This window comes from Chinchilla lanigera, unplaced genomic scaffold (assembly GCF_000276665.1).
Source record: "Chinchilla lanigera isolate Chin_1 unplaced genomic scaffold, ChiLan1.0 scaffold00036, whole genome shotgun sequence".
NCBI classification, from domain to species: domain Eukaryota; kingdom Metazoa; phylum Chordata; class Mammalia; order Rodentia; family Chinchillidae; genus Chinchilla; species Chinchilla lanigera.
In genome coordinates this window covers 21,179,419-21,185,238 of record NW_004955437.1, presented here as the reverse complement: position 1 = coordinate 21,185,238, position 5,820 = coordinate 21,179,419, and the positions used below count along the sequence as shown (strand labels likewise).

The following is a 5,820-nucleotide window of genomic DNA, read 5'->3' as shown; positions in this document are numbered from 1 at the left end:
GCGGGCAGGCGCGGGGCCGGGCACTCCCCTCCGGTTCCCTTTCCGGGGCGCCCGGTGGCGAAGCGCGCAGGGCTTTCCCCGGGAAATGGCGGCCCCTCCGCTGCTCGCCCTGGCAGTCCCGGCGTCGCGCTTTGCGCGGGAAAATAATAAATAATAATAACAGGAACACGGGCAATAAAAGTAAAGTGGTTGCGGCGCAGAGGAGGGCTGCGCAGCCGGGTGCCGGACGGAGTCAGGCGCGGGGCGCGGCGGGTGGGACCTGCCTGCCGCCCCCAGTTTCCAGCCGACGGTCCTGGTGCGCCCAGGGTCCGAGTCTGGCCAGCCTGGCATATCGCGCCCGCGGGTGTCCTTCCCTGCCTTTCCTCGTGGGGGCGCCCTCAGCTGCTGCCCTCTTTGTTCCACATAACAATAGCCACGGTCCATCGGTCCCCCAAGGGCCAATGAACCTCCCTTTGCAAGAGTTTTGCCAGCGGTGTGATTGTTCCTGGTTGAACCTGAGGACTCGTCATTGCTGGGGCTTTTTAGTAGCAGCCTGGAGGTAGATGAGGGGATCAAAGTGGAGAAAGGGGTTGAGAAACCAAAGCCAAAGGCCCCTGTGTGTAAGTGAGCGTTTAGCTCCGCAGCCTGATTGTGCGGCCGTTCCTGTGGTAGAGCGGCACCGGCTGTCAGGCCAGCCTTGCCCAGTGGGGGTAATTCAAGGCGAGGGCCCACAGACCCCAGGAGCCCTGGGGGCTGTCAGTCCACTGTGGGAAATCGCCCCCAAATACAGTCGCATCCTCCCTGGGCTGCACAGTTGCTACTGAGACGGTTCACGAGGTGAGAGAAAAAAGAAAACCTTATTAAGAGTGAGAATGACTTAATTTATATTGTCCTGCAACACAAGCTAAGCCACCTGTAATTCTCAGTCTGTTGATATTTTACTGGAAGTTCTCTCTTACTCCTTTAGCAAACTCTTTTTACATTTAAACTAATTGTTCATAGCTCCAAGATATGGTACCGTGCCTGTGACTTTCAGAATTCCTTTAGCCCGAGATTGTCATATCAATAAATGTAGGGGTTGCCCAGTGGGAAGATTTCTCTCGACTGGTATAATTCACATCTTGGAAACCGCTCTTTACTTGTATCCAAATTTCCTCTTAAAATATAGCTCCTTTTGCTCACCTCTGGTTTCCCTACCCCAGCACAGTTCTGCCTTGCCTGGATCCATTCGTTGTCAGGCTTTAGATATATTATTGATGGTTTCCGCTATTTCAAAACTCTCTGAAGACTCTATGCCTGGATCCAGAATGTCCCAACGACTCTGACCCTGCTCCCTTGCCATTCCATCTTGTCTACTTCCCAGGGTTTGTGAGGCGCCTTTGGCGGCTGAGCCCCAGCAGGTGGGACACCCCACCAGCTATTGTCTGAGACAACCACTTCTGTTTTTTCTGCCTCCTGCCAGCAAAGCGGGAGATGAATTCTGTTGCAAGCAACTTTAGACGAAAGATATCTGTAACTTGTTCGGGGGAGGGTGTGCAAAAATTCAACCAGCTTTCTCAAAAATGTTTTTCATTCTTAAGAAATAACCTCAGAGTTAGATGCAATCTTGATAAATGCTTTGAAAAGTGTGTATTGCACAGAGATAAGAGAAAGAAGAAAAAAAAATAAACAGTGTGCTTAGAGGTCATTCAGCAAACATTCAGAGGTCCAATTCTGGAACACTTCTGAATGGAAGAAGCGATGCAGATGTGAGGAAGTCAGGGGCTTTTTCTCATTGAACTTGCAATCCTCAGCCTAGGTGATAAAAATAGAAATGCAGACAAAACAAAGTGGAAAGTGAAGTTAACACACTTATACTGCTGACAGCTGTGTAAATATAGCCAATTTAGAGGGCAGTTTGGCTCTATTAAATGGATAATGTGCACATTCTATGGCCCAGCATTCCATTTCTTGGTGTATATCCTAAAGAAGCAGGTACATGCATGCTTAAGTTATTGCTGAATTTTGGTACTTCCAAAATTTAAAAAAAAGACCATAAGAAGGATCTAGCCATAAGTAAACTGTGATACATTTATCTATCTTCTGGAGTATTAAGCAGCAGTTAAAAAGAATGAAACAAATATATATCAAATATATATTTCATATGTATGGAAAGAGAGAGGTCACCAAGATGTACCATTAATGAAAAAAAGGCCAAGTGTAAAAGTACTGTTTTGTACTATTGATATAAAAACAAAATGAGCTGGGAGTAATGGTGCACACCTGTTATCCTAACTAATAGGGAGGCTGAACCAGGAGGATCTCAGTTTTGAGGACAGCTGGAACAACACAGTGAAACTCCCTCAAAATAAAAAATGAAAACTAAAAAACACAAGGGCTGGGGGGATAGCTCAGCAGTAGAACATTTGTCTAACATGCATGAAGCCCTGCTTTTGATACCCAGTGCCCTGCCAAAAAAAGAAGGAAAGGAGAAGAGAGGGAGGGAAAGTTTCTGTAAGTGAAAATACCACATAATTGGGCAGAAAAAAAGGTAGAAAACAAGATACCCACTAAAAGAGACAGTAACTGGAGGAATCATCAGGAAGATATTTTGGGTTTTGTTTCTTGCAGTACAGGGCTTGAACACAAGGCCTCAGGCACATTAGGCAAGCACTCCACCCCTGAGCGAAGAAATATGCGTTCCTGTGACTGAGCACACCAGCCTGCCTACCAAGGCTTGGGTTCAAGGGTGACTGAATGGCACACTCACAATTTCTCTCATGGCTATGATTCAGCAAATATCTCAAATGAGGTATTTACAATAAAGAAAAGAATGAGCCATAAAGAAGGAGATGAATTCTAATAATGGCATGGTGGGGGGTGTTTGTTTGCAGCAGTAAGGACTGAAGCCAGGGCCTGCGCACTGAGCTACAGCCTCATCCCCTTTTTATATTTTATTTTGAGAAAAGTTCTCACTAAGTTGGCCAGACCAGACTAGAACTTGCAATCCTCCTGCCTCAGCCTCCCAGAGGGCTGGGGTTTCAGGCGTGCGTCACACACCCGGCTTTGAAGTGCTTTTCTATGAGGGAACACAGGGACAGCTTGAGGATGGGAATTTTTTCTCTTGGGTACACCCTGGGACGTCTGTTAGGAGTTGGGTTAGCGGGGAGAAAAAGAATATTTGAGAAGATAATTCATCCCCCAACTCCAAAAAAAAAGTGAAAGAAGAAACCTAAAAATGCTTTTGAAGCAAAATATTTGAGGCTGGTTTCTTTCATTCATTCACTAATTTAAGGAATAGTTATCTTTGTTTTGTTTTGTTTTTTTGAGACAGGGTCTCGCAATGTAGTTCAGGCTAGACTTGAGCTGACTATATCGTCCAGGCTGGCCTCAAATTCACAGCAATACTCCTGCCTCAGTCTCTTACAGAATATTTCTTGAATGTCAACTGTGTACCTGACGCTCTGCTGGGTTCCTTGAGAGAGAAAGCAAGGAACAGAGTGTAGAAAAGGCAGCCTCAGACCAGGGTTCCGGAAATGGGGGAGGGGTTGTAGGTGTGACCACACACAGACTGTGTTCACACACATCGTCCCATGCCCTCTGACCCATCCACAGCACATCTTTCACTGGCTGAAAGTAGGAAGAAAGGGCTGTCCCTCTTGCCTTAGATCATGATTCAGTAAAATCCCATAGCCCAACACTGTAGTAATTGCAGCTCCCAGGCAGATGGATTTAGAGACTGCGGGATTAGACTGGGAAGGGCTCACAGGTGCCCAGCTTTCGAGCGAAGGAAAGCATTCAGTGTTGTGTAGGTGTGCGTAATGTGGCTCTCAGAGTTTCCCTAGGGTTGAAATTTTATTTCTACCCTTTAACACCAGCTCCTGAGATGAATGAGGAAAATCAGAGGGTGTCTCTGAATTCCAAGCCTCACATTGTCATACACAGTTCCAAGTGCTTATAGTATTGTAGTAGTTGCCTTTGAGATGGAGGAACAAATAGACAACAGTATGCTTAAGAAAATGTTAGAAGACCTGGGTGTGGTGGTGCACGTTTGTAATCCCAGTACTCTGGGAAGCTGAGGCAGGAAGATTTCAAGTCTGAACCCAGCCAGGGTTATACAGTGACTTAGCAGGACCCTGTCTCAAAATAAAAAAGGGGCTAAGGATGTAGCTCAGTATGGAGGCCCTGAGTTCAAGCCTCAATACCAAAAAAAAAAAAGAAGAACAAGACTGCGTTCCACAAAAATAGTGCTCTATAAGGATTTCTTTTAAAGAAATAAATGTCATAATGTTATTAAATGTTTACTACCTGCCAGGTAAGTACTTTATACATATTAACTCATTTAGTTCTGAAAACAGCCCTACAGGTAGGTACTATTAAACCCATCTTTCAGAAATAAAAAGAAAAGTTAAGAATGTGCCCAGAGTCACCCTGTAAGGGGCCCCCAACGCAGAGAGCTTGACTCCACTGTCCTGTACCCTATATCCACATAGTAAGGACCAGGGACTACTAGCATTCCTGTGATTCTCAGGCTGTGTGCATTTTAATATTAAAATTATAAAGTGTATGCAAATTTTTCTTTTAAAAACTCATTTGCATCTGTTTTCCCAACAAATGAAAGATAAAGAGCATCAGATTGAGCCACATAACACTGTACTTTAAACTGTCCTGTCACTTAGTATTAAATATGATCAATTTGGTGGTTTCTCTGAAGCCTTTATTGTTCATGTATCCCTCTCACCATCCATCATACTTTGACCGATTTATTTGACTGGCATGGCCAATTTGGGCCTGGGAAGGAGTAAGTCGTTCCAGTCAGAATTCTGGGGCTCTGATGGAAACGTGTGTGGAAATACACATTGGCCAACAGCCTGGGGACCTACTCCAGCTGATTCTTCGATGGCAGAAGATTTAGCGACAGTGACCGGGATTTTTAGCACTAAATGCCAATTCATAGCCTGACCAATTATTTGTTTGTTTGTTTTTTTTTCTGGGTATGAGAAGCAGTCCTAATGATACAATTTAGATGCCTAAATTTGAGGTGTTTCCATGACAACAGAACAAAGATATAATAGGATAAAATCAGACTCCTCCTGGAACCCAGACCCTGCATTTGCTGGGCTGACACTCCCAGTGGTCTGTGCACAGAATTTTGCAACTCGTGTCTTGAGGCTTTGCTGCTATTCAGCGATGCATTAAAATTAAATAGTGGTGGCGAACAGAGAGGTAAATTCCAATAATTTAGACTGCGTACAACTTAAATGTTCAGGTGAGGCGATGATTCACGGGCCCCCGTCAGAGTGGTAAACTTCCAGACGGGTCGGTCTCGCAGGATTTCAGTGAGGTAGTAGTTGTCGACTCAAGTGCCCACGACTGATAAACTGCGCTTTTCCCCAAGCCGATCTGTAGTCAGCAGGGAGATAGTCATCTTGGGGCGGAGAGCCTGCAGCCCAGAAGCAAAATTAAGCACACTTTTTATGTCCAGGTTTTCTTTTCTGTGATTATCATGGGTGATGAAATAGTGACTTCTGAAGAAAGATGCCCCGGGGTGACTTGCTCTTCCCGGTTGTTGCAGTGCTTTGAATGTAAGTAACAGGTGAGACCAGAAGGGGTTGCTTGGTGAGCACCCTCCTGCAACAGCAGCATCTTTTCAACTGGAGGGGACCTGAGAGGTCAGCAGGTATGGTGGTCTCAGGTCAGGGGAGGGGTGCAAGCCAGTCAGGTTCCCACGCTTCTCCCCTCCAACCAGGACAGCTCTGCTCCCATCTGTGTTATGTATTAGAGCCCCGTAAACTTGTTCAACCAAAGACAAGTGCTAGCCAGGCATGGTGGTGCGTGCCTGTAATCCCAGCACTCGGGGGG

General features: G+C 45.8%; 1 protein-coding gene across 1 annotated transcript in view; it reads left to right on the top strand.

Moving 5' to 3' along the window:
- The window catches only part of LOC102017503 (core histone macro-H2A.2), a 59,728-nt gene that overhangs the window by 1,070 nt on the left and 52,838 nt on the right, over positions 1-5,820 (top strand). The gene's annotated exons all lie outside the window — the stretch shown is intronic.